The sequence below is a fragment of the Acomys russatus genome, chromosome 2 (genome assembly GCF_903995435.1).
Source record: "Acomys russatus chromosome 2, mAcoRus1.1, whole genome shotgun sequence".
NCBI classification, from domain to species: domain Eukaryota; kingdom Metazoa; phylum Chordata; class Mammalia; order Rodentia; family Muridae; genus Acomys; species Acomys russatus.
The window spans coordinates 61,022,712-61,047,360 of record NC_067138.1 but is presented as its reverse complement, the minus strand read 5'-3'; positions in this window follow the sequence as shown (position 1 = coordinate 61,047,360).

The following is a 24,649-nucleotide window of genomic DNA, read 5'->3' as shown; positions in this document are numbered from 1 at the left end:
AAGACTAAAGTGCATCCATGAGCTAATTCATGCATTCCTTCTTTCCATTTCCATCCTATTACCCTGCATTTTAGCCATCACAAAGACTCACATATCTAGCTTTAGTTTCATTACATATTAAAGGTATATCAGCTCACTTACTGTTTCTGTAACAAAATGTCTGAGCCTTGGTAATTTGTAAAGAGAAGGTGTTTATTTACCTCTGAGATATATGAGGCTGAAAACTCAGTATGCTGTCACTTCTGGTGAGGTTGTACCTGCTGCATTGTGTCATGCCTGAAGCAGGTTTTGAGCAGTATATGGTAAGACAGGAAGCTGCAGAGTAAAAGGGACACCTGTTTTGTGATCCCTAATGAGGCCTTATCTATTGAAAGTCTCTTTAACATTGGTCCGATGACAAACAAAGCTTGGAACACATGATCTCTAGAAGGATCCATTCTGAAATCAACAAACTATTGCAGAAAGGACCTCTGCGGTTGAAAACAATGGTTGAGTGCTTTGTAAGGAATGGCTTCATAGGTCTCATCCATGTTAGAAAATGACAATGAGCCATTTTCTAACGGCTCATCAGAGTGAAAATATTAGATTATTTCCAAAGGCCATTCAAGATATGAACATTATTGTCATGAGATACTTAGAAATGGAAAGAATTTTTTTTTCGAGACAGGGTTTCTCTGTGTAGCCTTGGCTGTCCTAGACTCACTTTGTAGACCAGGATGGCCTTGAACTCACAGCAATCCGCCTGCCTCTGCCTCCCGAGTGCTGGGATTAAAGTCATGTGCCACCATGCTCAGAGAGAAATGGAAAGAATTTAATAAATTCCAAATGTTCTGGTGACAGAACCAACATGTTGAGGATTAAATAAAGAATAACTCAAATCCAGATTTTATTTTATTTTTAATTTCAACAATTATAATCACCATTACTTCAGAAAACTTGATTCAAGGAAAGATTGTCCACTATTCTACTCCAGTATGGAATGAAACAAACTCTATCAAACCCAGGTAAAGTATCAGCAACAGAGGCAGTTAGTTATCTCTTCCTAAGCATTACAGAAAATAGCACACTTTTGAAGGACAGATGATATAGACATTTCAAAAAAATACCGTACAACTGATAACAAACTATACCTCATGCACACACATGCACACATGCATGCATACACTCGCACACGCACACACACATACACACACATACACATGAAACAATCCAAAAAGAATACAGATTTTAAAAAAAGACTACACATTTAAACCAGTCTTTGTTTAAGGTATGAATAAAACAATAAGTTAATGCTAGTAAATTAGATTGAAGAATCATAAGTAATAATTTAGGGGCTGGAAATATTGCTCAGTAGTTAAGAACACTGGCTGTTCTTCAAGAGGATATCGGTTTGGTTGCCATCACCTACACTGCAATGGTAACTCTAAAATGTGCACTTCTTATCTTCATGGCCATCAGGCTTCAGTAGGTGTACAGATATACATGCTGTCAAAACACTCAAACATGTAATTTTTAAATTTTAAGTTAAAAAATTAAAAATTTATTTTTAAAATAAGTAAAATATTTTACTTAGAAAAGTAAAAATGTGAGTTCATATGTGATTCCACATTTAGAAATTACGTAGTTTAATGACCATTGGGCATACAGTATAAATGAATGTCATGTGCTCTTTATGCACATTTCCAAAGACTTAGTCAATTTCTTCCTAGAACGTCTGCTCAGCAAGGCAACTAGAATAGCACAACAAAACTAATCTACTTTCTACTTGGCTTCACCAAGTCTCTAGTGAGTAATTTATATCTCTGTGGCCTTCTCTCTAATTGAACTACCACATTCAGGGTTGTTAGGGTACTTTTACACCTAAAGTAATAAGTGCTTTTGATTGTTTCATTAAAATTTCCTGCTTCTCATTCATGAGTAGTTGAGTAACCTAGAGATAAGTAAATATTGTAAACACAGAAACAACTATTTACAAATATTTGCAGCTACTAATCTATGTTCACTTATTCATTCACATTTATTTAATCTCACACTGAGCAAATGTTTCAGTGGTTCTGGAATGCTACACACACTGATAGTTTACAATGTAAATTTTCTTTAAAAAGTGAAAAGTTGAAAAAAATCTACATCTCAAGATAAGGATTATATATACAGACGCTACATCCATACAGTTTCACCAACATAACTACCTAGACAGGAGCTAAACAAGGCCAACTACAATAGCCATGCAAATTTCACAGTGGGAAGCCCAGGAGACCTAACCTACAAAAGAACTGTAGTCAGCTAAGGAAAACTGAGAGTTGGAGAAATAAATAGATAGATAGGTGACAGATAGGAAATATATATAGAGATATAAATTATATATATATATATATATGTTGGTCCAATTTGTGTAAGTTGTGGTTTCATTAGCAAGCAGAAGACATATAATTATTTATGATAAATAAAGAAGGCCATGGGAAATGGACATTAAGCCATATGGACTGATGGGGCAGAGTGACTGTCACCAGCCCTAAAACCAAGACAAGTCTAAAAGAAGGTCTTAGAATAATAAAGCAGACTACCTAAAGAGGCAGCCAGCCTATGAAAACTTAAAAAGGAGACTACAAGATGAAGCCATACTACACTTGCATTTTCCCCTTCAACACTCCACTGAGTGTCTCCCTACCCAAACCAGGGAAATGATGGAACTACGTTGATAGTACAGTCAACTCTCCAAGGCAAACCACCAGGAATAAATAAGCTTGGAGAGGTAAATTGGGTGATGACCATGAAGTAATCACAAACATTGTGCAAGAGTACAAAAACTAAGTGTATATCTAAGCATCGTCATTAAATATCATCACTAAGTCATATCTGTCACTCAGTTGAAGACTCTGCAATACATTGAGAACTCCTGACTCAGATCGCAGATACACTCTAGTAGAACCCGTCTGTTGTTTTCTCCACACATCCTTTGCAAATAGATAGTAAATAAAGATAGGTCTTATGAAGGTCCATGTCTGTATCAACAATAAGTCAAAGAGTGAGAAAATACTCCTTCTAGACAATTAAAGATAGCCAGGTGCAGTGGTACACACTTGTAATCTCCATGAGTTCTAGGCCAGACTGATCTACAAAGTGAGTCCAGGACAGCCAAGGCTACACAGAGAGACTCTGCCTCAGAATAAAAGATGAAGAAATAGACAAACAAACAAAATAACACCAAAACTAAAGACTTAAAATCTTCAGGAATCTACAAAATACATCAATAATAATAATAAATATATATAAATATAAAGGTTTATTTTCCCTTAATTTTTTGCCACTGAATGTCATTTTAAAAATATATAATTGCCATGTAGAGACAATAATTCAGCAAATAAAACCTTAATAAATGATTAAACATCCCTACACATATGCAAGCATACTATATTTGCATGAAATAATACCTCAGTTATTATCATGATATAAAGTATTAAAGATGCATATTTGATAGCTATATGCTTCCACCTCAAGAGCTTCAGTTTTCTTATAGGCTAAACAATGCTTAAGATAACACAACGTTGAGTTACTTAGCAAGAGTATATAAAATGTATAAACAATTGTTAAATAATTAGACTCAAGAGAGTAGAATACATAAATGGAAAAAATGCAATTAGATCTCTATTTCTTATTATCATGAAAATGAAATCTAGCTACATACCTAAGTTGGATATATCCACTCATATTAATATAATAAAGAATTTTAAATATGCCATAAATATAGACGAACAGCTGAACAATTTGTAAAGCTGGACATTTCTACAATGTTATAGTAAGCATGTAAATTCTTATTTCCAAACGGGTACAAGCTATAAAGGAAATATAAAATATATTAACTTATTATTATTATAGGCTGTGCCAAAATTACATCAGTTTTAACCCTTTATAAATATGACCTTATTAATTCTGTAAGAAAAACATCCATATTGAAACAATTTAACATTTATAAAAATAGAAGCTTTTTATTGAATAAAATGCATTAAGCTTGATTTGTATATTAAAACCCTAGATTTAAATGTAAATTACAACTATAAAAATAATTACATCTGCCTAATTTGGAGGATCCGAATGAAGCATCTCTCGCACTGGTCCAAGAACCAAGGAAGGGAGAGTGAGAAGAGGGTCTCTGAGTGGTTTTCAAGAAAGGTCTGCAGAAGAGGATAATAATGCTCTTGAAGTTGTGCTGTCAATGGCTGTCTGTCTTGTTTTCCATGCTCATAGGACGGTGGCTCACTGTGCTCTCACTTTGTCCTTAGGACTGAGAGAGATAACCTGAAGATGAGCAGAACCTGTTCACTCCCACGGCTCCTAGAACGCTGAGAGGCAGACTCACAAAGGGAAACAAGCAAGAATTCCTATAGAGGTTTACCTCACAAGAAATGTACAGATGCTGTCTCGTGTTGCCTGGGGAGACAGGCAGAAAAGAAGTACTGGTCACACAGTTCACTTTGAAACTAAAATTAATGGAATCTTTTTTTCATTAAAAAGTTTGGCTTTATTTCAGAAAGGAAATGTAATATTTTTACATTTTGTATATGTTTTAAATTTAATTAGTTCTTTAAAGAGATATGAAGTTAAAATCAAATGCAAAACGCATCTAACCGTAATGGTGTAAGCTTGATTTATATTAAAGAAATTAGTATGTACATGTATTGGATTAAAATTTATTACAGACTATGTATGGTGTGCATAGCTTTCAACTGAGACAATGAAACAGAATTTAGAGGTTCCATGAACACCCTCAAGTGATATGATGAAAGCTTCTTATACATGTTAGAAAATATTTTAAACTTGCAAGTATTTTTGAGCCAAAATTTCCATCTTCACAGTCATCTCTTGATGGTAACAAAGAATGAAAGAATGAGCCTGGCAAGTCACAACCTTTGTGAGGGATGACACCTCTAGGATCTTACGTCCATTGCTATAGACTTTATAGGTTGTTCACCAATAGATACCGTTAACTTTTTATTCAAGGAGATCACATTTTATAACACAAATAGCTTCTTATGCCATGACTGAATGAAATAGATAGGATCGTTTTAGTTCAAAAGTATTTACAACGTGAGAATTAGATCTTTCTAAACTTAACTAATCTAATATATAGCTTCTAAATTAGACCATATCATACAGTCTATTGTCTAAAATATTTATTCATTAAAATAATGGAAGCATTTTAAAACACTAAAGATTGTAAGATTGTAGTCTCAAACCATTCCAGATGGGTAAAGTGATCCTTTTATTTGCTGCAAAGAGAAAAATGCTAATACTCTCAATTGAAATTCTGTGAGCCAAATCATTAATAAAACCCTGCAATCAGTAAGATTTGAATATATTATCTTAATGATGCTGATTATTTTAGATTTATAGCTAATGATAAGAATGGTATTTGTGCTATTTGTAAAAAATGACTACAAAAGTGCTGGCATAATTGTTATATCATCTATTGAGTGCCTCCTTTGTGCCAAGCCCAAGGACATTCCTGTTTATCTAGTTCACATAATAACTTGTAAGATAGTTACTCCTAATATTCATACTTCAGAGGGGGAAAATGAGACTTAGAGTGTCTGAACTGCCCCAAAGTCTAAGGCTGCACTCTCACCGTTCTATTTTCATAGGACAACACAACCAATTGTCTCATTCGTCCTTGAATTCTAAAGTAGTCTATTCAGGTTCTTAAAAGTACACCGAGATTTTGATAAAAACACAAAGCTAAGACCAAATTTTATTAATGGGAAATATTTTTTTCTTCCATAACAAATCAGATTTTAATCTAAAGGATGAAAATTAATCAGGTTTTTCATGGTGAGCCTAACTGTGGGCTGTTAATAACAATCGTAAAATTATTAGGACAGAGTATTTGACGTGACAACATGCTGTGAACAAAATTTTAAAGGTTCATTCCTATGGTGCATCCAGTGGCATTCCTGTTTCTACTCCTGCATACCATCCCTGTAGTGTAAATGAAGAAGTTCTTACAACTCCTTTCACTTTCTCTGGAAAGATAACGAGGTTTTGGACCCATCACTTGGTTATGGAATAGTTGTGGTGATTTATTTATGTTACTGTCAAATGTGAATGTAGTTTGTAATTAAAGCAGGTTTTGTTAGCATTTTTACATTACTGAAATGAGTCAGTGACTGTGGCTTTTATATGTGAGGGGGCAGTGAAAACAGCCCTTTTCTGTTAATGAACATAAGTAAGGGTCTTCCCAAATATAGCTTGTATTTCTGTAAATACAGACTCAAAAGTACTCATGGCAATAAATAGAAATAAATAAATAAAGCGGCAAACATTTAGGATTCAAACCCCAGAAATCCTACTGATATTTCATCAAAGAATACAAGCTCAGAAATGCATTTCTTTTCTCACCACAGAAAAAGTAAAAACATTACTTTCAAAGACATCATGCATCAATAGCTTTTAGTTCTCTGTAACAAGCAGGAGACATTTTGACTTCATATGACAGTTGCATTCCATAGGAACGCTAGCCTCTAATTCATAGCGATCTTCCTGCCTTTTTCCTCAAGAATTATGGGATCACAGGCATGAGCCAATGATTTAAAACAATTTTTTGTTTTTTTTTTTTTGTTTTTGTTTTTGTTTTGTTGAGACAGGGTTTCTCTGTGTAGACTTGGATGTCCTGGACTCTCTTTGTAGACTGGGCTGGCCTCAAACTCATAGAGATCCACCTGCCTCTGCTTCCCTAGTGCTGGGATGAAAGGCATGCGCTGCCATGCCCGGCCATTAAAACAGATTTTAAGAGAAATTTTCTTCTACAAGTTACTGGGATAAAAGCTAAAAATAATAATGATAATAATTTTGAAAATAAATACAGTCATCATGATGCAAGAATCGTATACTTTGTTTTCCTGCTCTACATGAAGACTTCGGTGCTTATATTATGAAATATATTCAAAACTCATAAAAATAAAGAAGTATCTTTTGCAAATGACCTTAATATTTATTACCCATGTGATGGTGGATGTACATATTTTAAGTACCTTTTGAATAAGGATAACTGGATTTCAGAGACTGCTCAGAAATCTGAAAAGAAGGGACAGTAGGCATGGGTTACAAGTTAGGAGCAAGGCCTGGAAACAGTCTTTAGCTGGTGGCTGCTCTTTGATTCCCACATATCCACTCACCACAGTTCATTACCTCTTAACCCTGTTGGGACCCTGTTTTACCAAATATCCACAACATAACAGGAATGAATGTCCCTCCATTCTTTATAAACATGGTTATTGCAAAGAAAATTTACACATTTGTTCAGATATACATATCTTTAAATTTTAATTAATTTTCTTAATTTTATGTATATACCATAAACATGCCCCTTGCCTGCAGAGGCCACAAAAAGGCATCTGATCTCCTGGGAAAGGAGTTATAAACAGTTGTAAGCCATCACGTGGGTGCTGATAATTGAACCCAGGCCTTCTGCAGAACAGCAAGTGCTCTTAACCATGAAGCCATTAATTTCCCCCAGCCAGAGGTGTATCTCTTTAAATTCTAAGCATTTGCTTCTGTCCCATGATACTCACTGGAAAGCCTCTGTCTTTTATCATTCTTAATCACATCAAGTTGCCATTTTCCTTGGTGGTTTTTTCAATTTCAATGCTTTCTTCAAATCACTTCAACTCCCTATATGTTTGGAATGCACAGGCCTCCCTAACATTACCTAGGATTGGAGCATTGCCTGTACAATGCCCTACCCCTCTTACCAGCAAAACTATTGTCATAATCATAGCTTCACACAGTTTTCCTTATGACATCACTCTTTTCCAATGCCTAAAATTACTTTGGGTTCTATAGCAGTTTAGGATTGGAGTGTTCACATATATTAATGACTTCTACCAGGCTAGATCAAATATCGTTAGTGCAGAACACAGTCCTGCAGCTGATTGGTGCTCCATGATGTAGCCCCACCAATATAAAGCAAAACAAAACAAAACAGAAAAAAAATGCACACACTGTCAAAAAGTCCTCAAACGCCTTCCCCACCTTTAATCCCTCCTTTTTCTAACAGAGATCTTAGCAATTTCTCAAACTCTAAGCCATCCCCCACATTAGTGAAAGTGCCAACTTTAGTAGCACAAGAAGCACATGAATAAAAGAGGCTCAGACCTAAGGAGTTTTCTTTGGATTGGCTGGCCCATCCTTTCTTGAAACTCATTTTAACCCATGCCTCCAAGGCAAAGATAAGAGAGCATCCCTAAAAACCACATGTCCAGGTAATAGATTCTGAACAACAGTAATGAATTTTGAACATCCTCCAGGGTACATAGGGACCTGATATGTAGGAAAGAAATGAGATTGGTCCATGGGTAATAAAGCATAGAACCACTATCATCAAGTGGAAAAACCCGGATTACAAAAATAAATTGCTACTGAAGAATCTGAAAGTTTTGGGCAGTGAGGCAGAAATTAAAAATAAAGAAAGAAAGGGGGAAATAACAGACATGAAACCAATCTTGAAAATGTTTTGGAATTAAGGTTATAGAAAGAGAGGTTGTGTGTGTGTGTGTGTGTGTGTGTGTGTGTGTGTGTGTGTGAGAGAGAGAGAGAGAGAGAGAGAGAGAGAGAGAGAGAGAGAGAGAGAGACAGGGTACCTTACAGATGATTTTTATAAGGGCCTAGACCTTCATTTTTGAAATTTAGAGAGAGAGAGAAAATTTTTGATATTTTTGAAAGTAAATAACTTACTTTTTTCATTTTATCTTTAGTTATTAGCAGTAGCTTAGATTGGTCAGATTTTCAAAATGTTAGTGTATCTTCTGCTAGTAAGTGTGGATTAGTAGATGGTCAGTTTTCTAGTCCTTAGTTGGTTTTCTACTGCTACATCAAGGCCCATTTATAACTAAGGCTGAGCTTATTCTGTATCAGTACAGTTCATCCCTAGCGGTATTAGCTCTCATACTCTGTATAGGACTTCAAGGCCTGCAAAGTTTGACGAGAGTATTTAAGGTCTGGCCTAAAATCAGAACTTATTAATTCAGCAAATAATTAATTTCGTAATTATTTATTCTCAGGCATTGTCTCTGCTTTAGATCATAAAATCAAGGAAGCCAGCCACAGTCAGACTTCAGAAAATAGTCAGTTGTCTTCAACTACTCAGATAGTATATTGGTTGCCAAGTTATTCACTAAGTTTCTGATAAAGCACTTTTGAAGAGAAAATGATTATTTTTTTACTCACAGCTCTAGAGGTTTAACTCCATGATAAACTGGTCTCCTTGTTTCTGAGCAACATCGAGGCAGAACATCATGGTAGCAGGTTGTGACAGGACAAAGGGTCTTACCTCACTGCATCCAGCAATCAAAGGGAAGTGGAGCAGAGGGAGAAGAAGACAGGTTACATCCTTCCAAGATATTACTCCAGTGGCCACTGCTTCCAACCAGCCCCTACGTCCTAATATTTACATTAATTTCCAGTAATGTTATCAAATTATGTATACATCAGTGGATTAATCTATTCATGAAATCAAGGCCTTCATGAGCAAATCTTCTTCCAGGGCTACATCTCTGAACAGTGGAAACAAGCTCTTCACCAGGTAGTCTTTTAGAGAGATGCTTGCTAGATGAAACACGACAAGCTCCTTTAGCCTTTAACACAGACTAAGCGGCTCAAACAGTATAAAATTTTACAGCTCTGATGGCTGATCATGAGATCAGCATATCAGCAGGGCTTCCTCTGTCAGGGACCTGCTGATGGAAGCCTCCTAGCATAGGACAAGAGAGGGGGGCCTCTGATATCTATTCTTATAAGGGCACTAACCTCATCATAAAAATCTCCAACATGATATCATCTGAGCTTCATTATCTCTAAAAGGTTTCATCACTAAATACCTCACCTAGGGATTTGGTGCTTCAGTATATGACGGGGACACATTTCAGTTCAAAGTAAAGGACAAGGAGGAAAGAGAGTTAGTTGTGATCTGCCTTGATGGTCTGCAATAGTAATGCAAAATGGAAAGAGTATAGAGAAGTGGAGGACCAGCATAACAGCACTATTAAGGAGCCCTGAGGTCTTAGAATATTCTCCAAAAGAAGGAAACAAATGCAGATTGTATATTGGGATCTCTCGAAGAAACTGGTAATTGTCTCCTGGAAGTGTGTGTGTGTGTGTGTGTGTGTGTGTGTGTGTGTGTGTGTGTGTGTGTGTGTGTTTTCACCCATCTGGGTGTTTGTGTATTCATCTATTCATGCATGCAGGCAGGCCAGAGGTCTATACTACATTTGGTGCCTAACTTTATCACCATTTACCTTATTTTCTTTTATTATTTTAATTAAAATATAATTAACTCAGTTTTTTCCCTTCTCTTTTGCTTTCCAAACCATCCCATGACCTCTCACTCCATCTCCGCTTATTACCACTCAACACTAATCTAAAATTCTTGTCCTTTCTATCTTTAATTATTACCATTTCACACACACACACACACACACACACACACACACACACACACACAGTGAGCTCCATGTACAGTGAAGTTAATAGATTTATGGAACTCACTGTGTGACTAAACTGGCTAGATATCAGTCCCCAGGAATGCATTATCTCAGCCTATTATATACATTATATTGGTAAAAAGCCACGTTCAGTTTTAGTTTACTGAAAAGTTTTCTTTGGAAGTGGGAACATCTCCTGGCAAGCAAACAAATTTCAGAGGCAAGCCTATATCATGTTTACATCAAATGCCCCCCCTACCCAAATCCCTATTTTGGTCAGGCTGTTGTTTTTACTTTGTAAGTGAGAAGGAAAAAAAATTAAGGATTTTAAAGACATGTCCTTGAGAAAAGCTAAAAGGTAAATTATTTTCAATGGCGGTAACCATTGTTTTTTTTTTCTTTTATTTATTTATTTTTAATTAATTTATTCTTGTTACATCTCAATGTTTATCCCATCCCTTGTATCCTCCCATTCCTCCCCCCTCCCCCATTTTCCCATTATTCCCCTCCCCTATGACTGTTCCTGAGGGGGATTACGTCCCCCTATATATTCTCATAGGGTATCAAGTCTCTTTTTGGCTACTTGCTGTCCTTCCTCTGAGTGCCACCAGGTCTCCCCCTCCAGGGGACATGGTCAAATGTGAGGCACCAGAGTACATGAGAAAGTCGTATCACACTCTCCACTCAACTTTTTAAGTTTGGAATAAACAATGGTTACCTCCTAGCCAAGAGATGGAAGAACGAATCTCAGGGCTAGGAGGTAACCATTGTTTATTCCAAACTTAAAATGAGTGTTTGCAGTGGGAGTGGGTAGTCAGAAGTTCAGATATGATAAGGCCATCCACAGAGAGAAAGACCAATCTGCAGGAACGCAACTACTACCCCATTTAATTTGCTAGATGTTTGTAAGCTTCTGATTTGATAACATGACCCATGTTCACTCTCTCTATTTTAACACAGCCACCTCTGTTTAGTGTTAGAAACTCCTGATTTAAAGATGTTTGCTACCTCTCTACAGCTGCTACCTGTCTTTTTCTTTTGTTCCTGCCTAATATCTACTTAATAAACTCAGTCTTTTGAAACTTAAAGTATAACTATCTTAAATTTCTCTCTAGAATATACAGAACACTGCCACTCTGTCAGGACTGGGTTTCAGATGACTAATATGATAGATACTCTTCTCACTGGTGCTGGGGACCTGAATTGAGGTTTCTGTGCAGCACAGTAAGAACTTTACATCACGCCATCTCCCAGAATCTTTCTATTAATTTCTTTTCTATATGGCTTTAGAAAATTGTTTTTAAGGGTTTTTTTAAACCTGTGAATTGTCACAGCTTTCATTCTCATATCTTTTGTAGTAGCACACTGAATTTTCTTAAAAATAATGCACAATTTTAATTACTCAACACAATTATCCTATTGGAACTGTTTTCTATTCTCTAGATCCAATAAGTAATGAGGTGATGCAATGATGGAGAGCCCTAAATTCCCCCAAATTCTTGGCCTTCCTTCTTTATATCCTTAAGTCCACTTTCTAAAGAAGATTTTGATTCATTTCTGCAGACATAGAGATTTATTGATATTTCTAGAATTGAATTGAGATTAAAAAAAGGCAATGATTTGTTCTGCTCATTTTTATTTTGGCTTCATGGGCTTGAAAAACATCAAGATAAAGATTTAGGTTTGATGTTTTGTTATACAACATTCCTGGTGATTAATACATAATTTAGAATGTACTAATACCATCATAAGGGAATTTTATCTAAATTTTCTATGAGTGAAAATTTCCAAGAGGAAGTAGCAAATGAGAAAATCAAAAAAGATATAATAATGTCAGTAATGACAGCAGCAGCAGCATAGTAAACCCCATCCTCAAGAAAATGAAAAAAAAAAAAGCAACTAATATTAATGTGGGTATAACTAATATAAGACAGATGCATAAAACTGAAAGTTCACCATCACATTCAGCTCTGTTCTGGGACAGTAATCTGCCATCAATCAAATGATCTATGTATTGATCTACCTATCATCTATCTATCTCTCCATCTATCCATTTATCTGTTGATCTACCTATCTATATGTCTATTCTCTATCATCTACCTAATTATTAATATCTGTCTGTCTGTCTATCTATCTATCTATCTATCTATCTATCTATCTATCTATCTATCTACCTATATCCTCAACCACACTTCCCTACTAAAATGAGTCTGATGAAACTGAATTCTAAATGAGTATGGGGCATGGCTTATTACAACTGGGAATTATGTTCAAGAACTTACTCTGTTTGCAGGAGTAATGGGCATTGCTGAGATAATTCTAAAAGCAGGTTTTCTGTGATGACAGTTAAAGGGCTAACATCAGAAGCAAATGCTTCAGGAGCCGTAGGTAGTTAAGAAGGAAGAGAAAGGCACTCATTGTCTCTGTTCTAGCCTCTTTATCTTGCTTGTGCTGCTGTCATTCCCTGTTCAGAATGAATGCCATCTTTATATTCCCTTTTGTGACTGCTGTTTTCTTTATTTTATAACTCTTTCATCTCTTAAACTATGCAAGTGACCAGATAGAAGATAATTTGCAATATGAGAAACATCTCTATCCCACTACCCTGCTCTTTCAGCTACTGGATAATCATCCCCATCTTCTGTTTTCACCCCATTTGGATTTTAAACACTCAAATAATGTTTGTAAATGTGAATCTCTCAGGACTAACAATGCTCTGATATACTAGAAATTGTTTTATGACTTTAGAATTACCCAAAACAATGCATATCAATTTATATACTACATAATGACAAAATAATTATTCATGTAAACTCAGAAAGGAGAATAAATAGGCTACTATAAATACAAGAGGATTAACTATCTCCAAGCTATCTACTATGTCTAATCAAGTCGATAAGAATTCTGTATACATTTTTTCAATGCTTCTTTGTGCTTTCTTATATCTCATGTAGGCAGACATTTTCCAATTCTATCAATCTTCCATGGTGAGAGATGGCTTATTTCACAGATAAATTGTTATTATAACTCACAGCGGAGTCCAGAATAATCTAAAACACAGTAGTAGAACAAGTCCCTGGAGGGTGTAGGGCCAAATCAATCACACTTTGTAGCATTATTCACCTCAACACGGAAACATTTCTATCAGGTAAAGGCAAAATGTCAGAGTCAACTGTGAGGAATAACGTCACTCAGAGGAGGGCAATAGAGGACTAAGAAAGTATGTAGAAGCAAAGTAGACACCCTCAGTTGACTAAATGGTATCCTCAAGAAAATCCAATTAAGAAAAATAATTTCTTCTGAGAGTCACATATACTTTGGTGTTATCAATTAAATCATAGGTATTCAAGCATTTCCATAAAAGAGATAATCCAGAGAAATAGTATACAGAAGCTAGGCATCATCCTCCAAAATGACACAAAATATGTAAGACCCATCCCAGAGCCTTGGAGTCAGGTTTCAATAAGAAAACACATTCGGCGTTGAAGGAAGATAAATTCTGGATGGCCTACCATGACCTTGGTTGTTTCCTATGGATGTTTCAATACCCTGATTGGAGGTGGCTCTGAGAAGCAAGTTGTTTCTAATTGTGAATAATTCTTCTTGTACTACATTTAGCTATAAAACAAACAAACAAACAAACAAACAAACAAAAAAGTTCCTTCTGCTTTGAGTTCTAAAGTGCATAGAAAGGCATAAGAAAAACATAAATAAAAAAAGTTGGAGTGAGAAGATAAAATTTTGAAAATCCAAGCCTACCAGGCTTTTCCCTCATGAATTAAAATGGAAAGGGTCTGCCAAAGTAAGATATGGCAGACGTGAGACAATATGAGAAATTTAAGCTTAGGCTAATTTACCAAGGTGGGTTATAAATGGAGCCAAACAGAGGCATAGAGTAGCACTGGCTTATCAACTTACAATGTGCCAAATTACATTATTGTTCTCATTTTTACACCTCCTCTCTGATTTCTCAATTTGCACACTAGTATGCACTCTTGTCTTTTGAGTTTTGCAAGGTGATTGGTCTTGGTCAGGTGATAAAACTTGAGATGTGCCTACGTACTTAGAAATAATTTGCATTATTCCTTGCCCTTTAATATTTTGCCAGTACTGTTGGAATAGTTCTTCAGCTAGCTTACTTAAAGAATAAATTTACAAGTAGAAATTTTAAGTAGAGTCATTCCAACTGATACGAAACGTCTCTGAAAGTAAATGCTATTGCTTTACATTGGTGTGGTACTCAGCATTCTCTGAAAGTAAATGCTATTGCTTTACATTGGTGTGGTACTCAGCATCCGTGGAGCAGTGAGTCTAGGTGGGTCTGGCAAAGATCAAAATGGAGTACAGAAAACGCAAATGTGGAAGTCACAACAATGTATTAACAGTTACATCATTTTCCACAGCACTAGTGTAGATTCCAGGTTAAAATGGAGAAACAGTAATATTGGACTGACCAAATATTTTTTATAAATAAAGCAAATTCCAATGATGCCAGAAAGTATTCAAAGTGATATATAAAAAACTTAGGAGCAATATAAAGAGAACAAGTCCTAAAAAAGTTCTGATAGAATGAAAGAAAATCTAGCATATCTGTTTAAGAGATCAGGGGGTTTTCAAAAATGATTTTGTTAAGGAAACAATCACTTAAGATTGTTGTGAGGAAAGAATATTAAATAGAATTTATGGAGTTTAGAAACCAGTAGTTCTGATATGAATATATTCTTACAACAATAAAGAGTATATGTGAGTGCATAGATTTTGACTTTTGTTGTTCAGTGATGGAAGTTAGGTACATGGACATGATACTTGATTAAGGCCCAATAAGTTCTGCTTGGTAAAGAATTTGACATGATGTCTAAAATGCTTACAGTGAAGGACTAGAAATTACTAATCAGTAAAAATAAGGGAGTCTAAGCTAATTGTAGAATAAAATGTAACCTGACGCTAACCAGGAGAAACACTCGTTACAGCATCAGAGAAGCACAAAATAATACATCCATGCCATTAAAAAATGTTTTTGATGTATATTATATGCACAATAAAATGCTATATCAGCAATTGAGAACTGGGTTCTTTTTTTTTTTTACAAAACAAGCACGGGTAGAACTATCCTTGAAATTAAGAAACAAAACACTAATAGTGCCAAATAAAATATCTCATCCATTTGCAGCCATTATATCCCCCAGAGTGAAACAGTAAAGTTCAGAGAAACAGAATAACACAGCATGCGTTCTTTTTGTGTAATTCTTTTTATATTCATTTCTATGTGTGCATTGCTATCCTTGCATATTTTACTGATTATTTATTTTCAACTGTGTCACAGCATTAATTATTTATCCATTTTTATGTTAATAGCTTTTCTGTAGTTTCCAGTTTAAGTGTATTTCAAAAAGTGCTGGTACAGACATCCTAGCAATTGTTGTTGGTAAATATAAAGACATAGTTTTTGCAGGATTTATAACAGCTGAAGCATAAATAATATGATTATTATTTTGTAAATACTGTCACATAGTCCTCAAATGACTAAAATACTATGTCTTTTAATTGACAGCATATGACAAACTTTTTTACATTTCCAGCAGTACTTGATATTTTCCCTGTTTTAGTAGTCATGGGGAAAAGTTTACATTGTGTTGTATTTTGGGTTTGTATTATTATAGTGTAATTATAAATGTATTGGATTATCTAAACTATAGAGAACAAAATCATTGGATCCTATATGCTTGAGTGAGCTGAGGAAGTATTTTGGATAATTTGACATTAAAAAATTAAAGTGTGTGGTCAAAGGAGATTATCAGTCCATCACTTCAAGCCTTAGGAGAACGGTTCCAGCAAAGTAAGTCTTAAGGTGTTCATGTTTCTTTATATTTTGAATAACATAGTAAATTCAGCTAGAAGGAAACATATAATTTCTATGTGTCTAGTTCATTTAAATTTATTCTTAATATCAGTGAATTTATGTAATAAGTGTGCATTGAAGATGCATTGAACCTGTCTGTGGTGGCTTAAGGACTGAATAAATAACAGACACAGAAACAGCCTTATAACAAAGCTGGGATTGCGTGGGCTGTGCATGTTCTGATGGAGTCACCGAAGAATGCCACAACCAAGGACCTGAGCACAGAAGGCGGGGCTTAAGTGTTGTAGAGGAGCTGTAAATAAACACGCAGGAGCCTGGAGCTGTGGTTCTAGTTTCTGCACACACTGCCAACACTCATATTCAGACTAGGGGAAGGAGTTTTCATCCCTCTGAGCATAACTTGGAGGTCGGGAGCAGGTAGTTAGGAGGATTTACCAATGTTTTCTATGCCTGAGGTATTTGGTCATTGATATGGCTGTGCCCACGCTTAACAATGCCCATAATTTAGGACTTTATCTGCTCTCTATACATTCTTTCAAGTCTTTATCAAATGTCACATTTATTAAAAGTTACTTTTCTCTTCATGTCCTGTAAACTAACCAAAAGGCAGTATTTCAAAGTTTTTTCAAATTTTATTATGATAAAATATACATTTTCCATCTTAATAATTTTAGAGGACATTTAATGTACATCTAAAACTTTTGCACATATTTTTACACAGGTTTTATGCAACTCACATTGAGAAATGGCTTTAGAAAAGATCCAGGTTAAATGGAATCATCAACTGAAATGAAAGAGTTTCTTAATATGTGCAGCATTTATTTTAGAGCTTGTGAAAATAAATGTTTTAAAGCTTTAAATACACATCAAGATTTGTCTATAGTGTTATAGTATATGAACTTAAGAATATGTTTAAATCTTTTTCAATTAAAAACATTAGAAAAAATTTAAAGTTTGAAAAGGTTATATATATTTCTAAGATAATTACACTTGGATACTACTCAACACTCAGGATTAAAGAGAAATAGAGAAACTTGGAGGAGTTTAGATGAGATATGATAGATATTGATTTACATTCAGAATTTTTGACACACCATGATAGGAAAGATGTTTTCTTCAAGTTTGCCAAATACAAATAGCCGAAATACTATGAATGTAACATTAATATAATTTCTGATTGTTTTATGGCTCTTTTTGATGTATGTAGTTTATTTTAAATATGTGTAATAATATAAATGTATATGAAAAAAATTAAAAATATTAAATGTTAAAAAATAAAATAAAAACCAATTTCTACTGTCAGTTTATGAGGCAGGGGAGACTTGTGCGGAATGTTGAAACCTATAAAACATTATCTAATCAAGAAGAATCAAGGTTTTTTTTTTTTTTTTTTTTTGCTTGCTTGCTTGTTTGTTTGTTTGTTTGTTTCAAAACAGGGTTTCTCTATGTAACAGCCCTGCCTGTTCTGGAACTCCCTTTGTAAACCAGGCTGGGCTTGAATTCACAGAGCTCTCCCTCCCTCTGCTTCTTGAGTTCCTGGATTAAAGGCATGTGCCACCACCCAGTGCCTGGCTGAGCATCAAGGTCTTTACAGAAAGAGGGAATGAAGGCAGAAAATAAGGAAGAACGCTCAAACTAAGGCACCAGCCAAGGACAATACAGGAGGTAAACTTTAAACCCCTTCCCAGATCTAGCCAATGGTCAGAATATTCTCCACAGTTGAGTGGAGAGTGTGATACGACTTTCTCACATACTCTGATGCCTCACATTTGACCATGTCCCCTGGAGGGGGAGACCTGGTGGCACTCAGAGGAAGGACAGCAAGTAGCCAAGAAGAGACTTGATACCCTATGAGAATATATAGGGGGAGGTAATCCCCCTCAGGAACAGTCATAGAGGAGGGGAATAATGGGAAAATGGGGGGGGGGGAGGAATGGGAGGATACAAGGGATGGGATAAACATTGAGATGTAACAAGAATAAATTAATAAAAAAATTATTTAAAAAAAAAAAAAAGAAAGAAAAGGAGGGAAAAAGGAAGAAGAGGGAGCCTAAAGGTGGTGCGCAGTGACAGGGGAGGGCAAGGCGTGCTCACATGTTCTCATGGAGGTGAGCCTGAGGGAAAGGTGGAGGAGTGAGTAGAGGCCCACTCTGTGCTCCATTCTGGCACATGAAAACACAGCCCAAGACGCAGTTATTTTCAATTCTTTCAGTATCATAAATGCTTTTGCTGGCCAAAATATAGGGGTTAATCAAAGGAAATAATCACATTGGATGGCCCAATCTTCAGTAAAATTTCAAACTAAGAAGAAAATATGAATAGATAAATAAAGGAAACAACAAAAATAGAAGGGACACAAATCTAAATGGCCTAACTCACATCATCTGAACACACATCTGTGATAATGTATATAATTTATTAGTAGAAAAACTAAGCCTATAGCCATTAAACCTACTGGTAATAAGTTCTCATGTCAAATAACCATAACAATTCTATGACAGGCAAATGTATCTCCTTTGTGCAAAAGAGAAAACACATGCTTAAGAAGACTGTAAATTAAATAAGAACTGAAAGGAAGCACAGTGGTTAAGAACACTTCTTCTCAGACAGTGGAGAACAAAAGGAGCCTGGGGTCACTGTGCAGCCCTGGGGTCTAACCTCTGCTACACTGTAAGAAGGCCATGGGTGGGTTGATGCCTCTTATGCATCTTCAAACCTTCTTGAGAGTGACCCATAAGAAGTAGACTTTGCAATGTCAAAAAAAAAAAAAAAAAAAAAAAAAAGAACACTTCTTCTTGCAGAGAACTCAGGTTCAATTCACACACACGCACACACGTGCGCCTTTTTTATAACCCTTTCTGGTGGGTGGTGGCTCCACGCCAGCCTTGATCTATGACTGTGCCCACTCTGCGCCATGTGGCAGCCATGCTCTTTTGTCCACTCACCACTTCCTCTCAAGACAGCTACACTAATTTAAGAGTGTTTTAGATGGTTTATTTTTATGAGCATCTTTCATAGAGTTTGCATGAATTCCATCATCAGTATTGATGCACCCTCTGTTTTCTCCTTGAAAATGTTTTGCAATCACATCCATGCAAACATTAGGCCTTAGGAAGTTTAAGTCATTAAAAAATGTCTGTTTTATTAACATAGTGGCATATTTATTTGGTGAGAGCTTTATTTCTCCTTTCTCTACAGAAGAGAGTATGGAAAGGACATAGTTTATGGGCTTCCTTGCTGGGATGCTGTCATATTTTAAGGACCACCTTAAAAAATAGCATGCTCCATTACCCACAAATAAGTCATCCACAATGACTTACTGTAAAATGTTATTAAATATTTTTTATAGTTAGTCTATACTGGGGTTTTGTAACTCACCTGTATGGTTTACCATTATGTGTATATGTGGAATATGTGTGTGTGTTCTTTAAACACAGTTGTAGCATTTACTTATTTTAAAATGTGAGAATTTTTCATTAACATTATTGCTTTTAAATTTTTTATTCAAGTATCTATTATACCATAGAAATCCTTGCCTATGATAAACAATTTCTGGAATATTACACTTGAATACTGTTTGCCACTCTAATCTGCAGTGGGATCTAGGAGAGTGAAGTCTAAAAATGAGGTGTACTAAAATAACCAATTTTCTTCAGAGCATCAGACAATTTATACTTTTAGAGTTAAGAGGCACATGAGGAAAGTGTCCAGTCCCAAGGATAAGCATCATGGGCTGGGCAAGCAACAAGAAGCAGGCAAGCCTCACATGATGAGCACCTGGTTTTCCAGATAGGTATAAAAAGAATTAACGATAGCCAGTAGTAATGAATGATATGAAGCAAATTCATGCTTACCTTAACATCTAGGAGGGGCATGAAAACAGAGTATAATTACAATTCTGTGCTTTTGAAGAAACAAGTCACTAGATTAAGACTGTTGTTTTCTTGGAGTTTTTCACAAGCACTCAGAATTATATTGCACTAATCTATTCTTAAACCATGTTTTGACAATTATATCTTTTGTTCTGTTTTGTTTTTGTATTGGGAATATTGGAATAAATAAATTTTACCTATAGGATATTACAAGTTTATTCTGTATTTTAAAAATGTTATTTTAAACTTCTAATGACAGTAAAATATACATGTTATTTTACTGATCATATAGGTAAATTATCATGATCCATTTACTAGGAATGCCAGTTTTATAACTTTTGGTTGTAGGTGTTCTCTCACTCCTGTATAGTTTTCCTATTTTTTCAAATGGGTCTTCCATAGTTTATTAACTGGGAATATGTAAGTATAATTGAGATAATACAAAAAGGCAGAATTTATCCAGGTGATATATAGTAGCACTCACTAACACTTAGTACCCTTTCAATCATATATTTGAAGCTACTTTTGTTAATTAATCATTAATAGAGGAATGGAAACATTAAATGTTGCTTTGTGCCAGCTTTTTCAGTAATGTCCACGTATGATAGCATATACAAAATTATAAGAAAAAAACAAGGAAACTAAGGTAGATGATGTCAAATACAGCTTCAATCTTTGTGAAGGGGTGAGTTTTCTTAAGAGAATCATAAAAATGGGTCCTGAACCTTTGCAAAAAAATGTTATAAACATCACAAACATAGAGAAATATAGTATATCTTTGAATCTTATTTCATAACAAGCATTTGCAATATTAACATGGAAATATAAAAAAAGAAAACAATACTCAGGACCTACATGTGTCTACGCCAGATGGGTTCCCTATGCTGACAGAGTAAGTGGACACAGGCCGTCATCCTTAACTCTGAAGCAATCGCCCATTGATAACCATTCACAAATGAATGAAAAGCTAGTTTCCTGCCACTGATTCTCACTGGGGATATAAACCAGTCTTTAGGCCAGGTCCCATGAACAGCAGTGATGGTTAGCACAAAATACCCCAATGGCATATTTGGCGATTCTTTTCCTCATAATGTTTTGTTGGGGAATAATTTTAACTTTATATCTCCTTCACATATCCATTATGGCTGCTGGTTTTCTGCATCTATATGTGTTTCTTGTGTTTTTTCTTTGGCTCTTTTTCCTGCTTGTTTCTTTTGACCCATTAATTGTCTTTATTGTTATTTTTTAGATTCCTGCTTTTTAAAGTGAAATGGAAATGGTATGGATTCAGACAGAAGAAGATGTGGGGAGGATCTCAGAGAAATTCCGAGAAGGGAAACTGTAACAGAGGTGTTATTTGAACAACAATCATTATTTTAAAAGATTGTTTCCTCTTTTATTAAAACTGTATTATTTTCTCATACAATATATCCAGATTACAGTTTCTCTCCCCTCTCCTCCTTCCACTTTTCCTCTCCCCTTCAATCCATTTTCACTCCCTTTCTGTCTCTCATTATTTTATGTATCTCATACTTCTAAGAGATAAAATAAAGATCATTTAAACTAACCAAACTATAACAAGATAAAACAAAAACCCATCACATCAAAGTTGACCATAGCAAACCAACAGAAGAAAAAGACATCCAGGAAAAGGCAGAGGAGTCAGAGGGCCTCTGCTTCACACACCCAGAAGTCTCAGAAAAATGCTAAGCATTAAATTAATATGCTCAGGACCTGGAAGAGACTCATGGAGCCCCTGTCTTCACTATTTCAGCCTCAGTGAGCTTATATGAGCTTTGCTCGTTGACTTAGAAGGCCTTGTCTTCCTGGTGTCCTCCGTCTCCCCGGCTCTTACATTCGTTCTGTGTCATATTGTGCAGTGTTCCATGAGTTCTGAAGTAAAGGGTTTGAATGAGGAAATCTCATTGTCACAAGCTTTATGTCTATGTTGTAGCTGACTGTGGGTCTCTGTATTTGTTCCTCTCTGGATGAGGAAGCCTCCAAGATGATACTTGAATGAGACGCTGATCTATGAGGATAGCAGAATAGCATTAGAATTGTGAGTCTTCTTACTCCTCCACCCCTTTTTGATGAGTAGCACTTGGAATTACCCTTGGTCTCTAGGTTATGTAGTCCTGGTTCTTGATCACCCAAGCAGTGTCAAGTGTTGGTTCTACCTCATGAAATGGGCATTAAGTCAATTGGGTGTTTACTTCAGACATTGGTTGGTTACTTCCACAAGCTTTGTGCCACCATTACTCTAATAAATGCTGTATCCAGTACACCAGTATAGATAAAAAGTTTGTGATTGGTTTGGTGTTTACCATTTCTCTTTTGATAGCTTGCAGAGAATCTACCCTTATCAAAGACCCTAGAACCCAGGGTGGAAGTTCTAAGTAGGTACCAGCTCAACCTCTCTGTCTTCAATGTATTGTACGGGTAATGCTTTCGGCAATTGTGCCTTAAAAGAAAAATAGAAAAAAAATAACAATATATCTGCCCAATAAATAAGTCCTTTATTTAAATAAATTTTCAACAGTCATAATAAATCTTAGTACAAATTGATGTTATTACATCGAATCTATGGTTCAATGAAAAATAATTCACATAATTAATGTGTCTTTAACTCACTGGTTTAAAAAAATCAGTAATAGAGAACAACTTGAGAAATAGCTAAATAAGACTAAGCAATATAGAGAGTGGTATTTCAGAAAGGAAATAATTGGAAGTAAAATATATTATACTGTTTTTTTAATTTATATAACAGTTCATTGTTCTTGAAATAGTAACATAAAGTAAGACAAGTAAAACTGATAATTAAAGAATAGACACATTTAAAATAAATATGCTATAAAAGGGAAAAGAAAGGACTTAAAATGCTCAGGCATAAGTTATTAAAAATTTGTAAAGATTTTATAAGTAAGAGATCAAAATATAGTGAAAGACATCTGAGAGTATCTAAATAAATGAAGAGAGAAGTCTGGCTTTCAGATTGGAACATTTACTACTTTGTGAACACAGCAGTGTTTTCCTAATTTGATCACTAAACTGAATGCAAAGCAAATACATTTCAGCCAACATTTTATACTTATTAACAAAATGATGAAAAATACATTCAAAAGCACAAATCATAGCAAGGTTAGTAAAAAGTAAAGAGATAAAGTTGGAGGCTTCCAATTTTTTCCATGTCAAAGCAGAGACAGACTACAAGTATAGCATTAAAGAAATAATACATGGTAAACAATTGTATTGATAAATAATTTCTATACAACAAAGATAAAATAGTCATCCCAAAATGGGTTTACCCAAAAGAAGTTAACTTAAAAAATAGTTATTTTAATAGTTGATGCCAGAAAGAAAAGAAACCCGTAAGTAAACAAATTGCTTCCTTGTATAAGACATTTAAAATAATGAGTATAATAAAAAGGAGCTACATACTAGGAAAAGGTATTTCCAAAACACCAGGCTAATAAAGTAGCCAACACTTACAAAGAACCCATAAATCTCAGCAGTAACAAAACAAATGACCCAGCTAAAGAAAAATGAGACAGTGTTTAAAAAGACTGCACACACACACACACACACACACACACACACACACACACACACTGGAATGCACACATTCACGACACATAAAAGAAGCATTTAAAATATATGCAAAACATATTTCACCATTAAATAAATATAAATTATAAAAGAGTATACAATTGTATTCATATTTTAATGCCTAAAAGACTAAAAGATAGCAATGAAAAATGCTGGTTAACATACAGACCAACAGAAGTTTCTACTCACAGGTATAGTAACTTTGAAATATAATTTGACAGTTTCTTATAAAGCTAAGCAAAACATAACTGCATAACACAGGAGTAGCATACCTCAGTAGGAAAAGAACACCTCAGTATTTCTCACTGAATTAAGAAGTTTACTCTAACATATCCTGACACAAAGATTTAGCTTATCTATTGTAGCATTAATCACTAAGTCTGGGAGCAACCAAGGTAATGAGTGAACAGACAAACTAGAGTGTTTCCAGAAATTGGAAGACTATTCAGTGACAAAGAACTATCAATATGTATAACATAATAAATGATTTTTAAACGTTTTGCTAAGTGGAAGATAGTAAACAACATACTGCACCTTTGTGCTCCATTTATACAAAAATTAGGAATGTTGTGAGATGAATGATTATATGAGTCACAAATAATTCTTAAAATTATTAAATTATTCAGAGTTATTCTTTCATATTAATTGTAGGATATTCTAAATTGATACATATGACTAAAGTATAAGTGTGTCCAAATTCATAGTTTTGCAAGCAAATAACCTAAAATGGATTCATCAGTATGGGACACTTAGGTTGGAAAATGAACTGCAATAAAATAATCTGAATGTACTATACTTATGTGATATAAGTCCAGGCAAGATGATAAAATATAAACTCA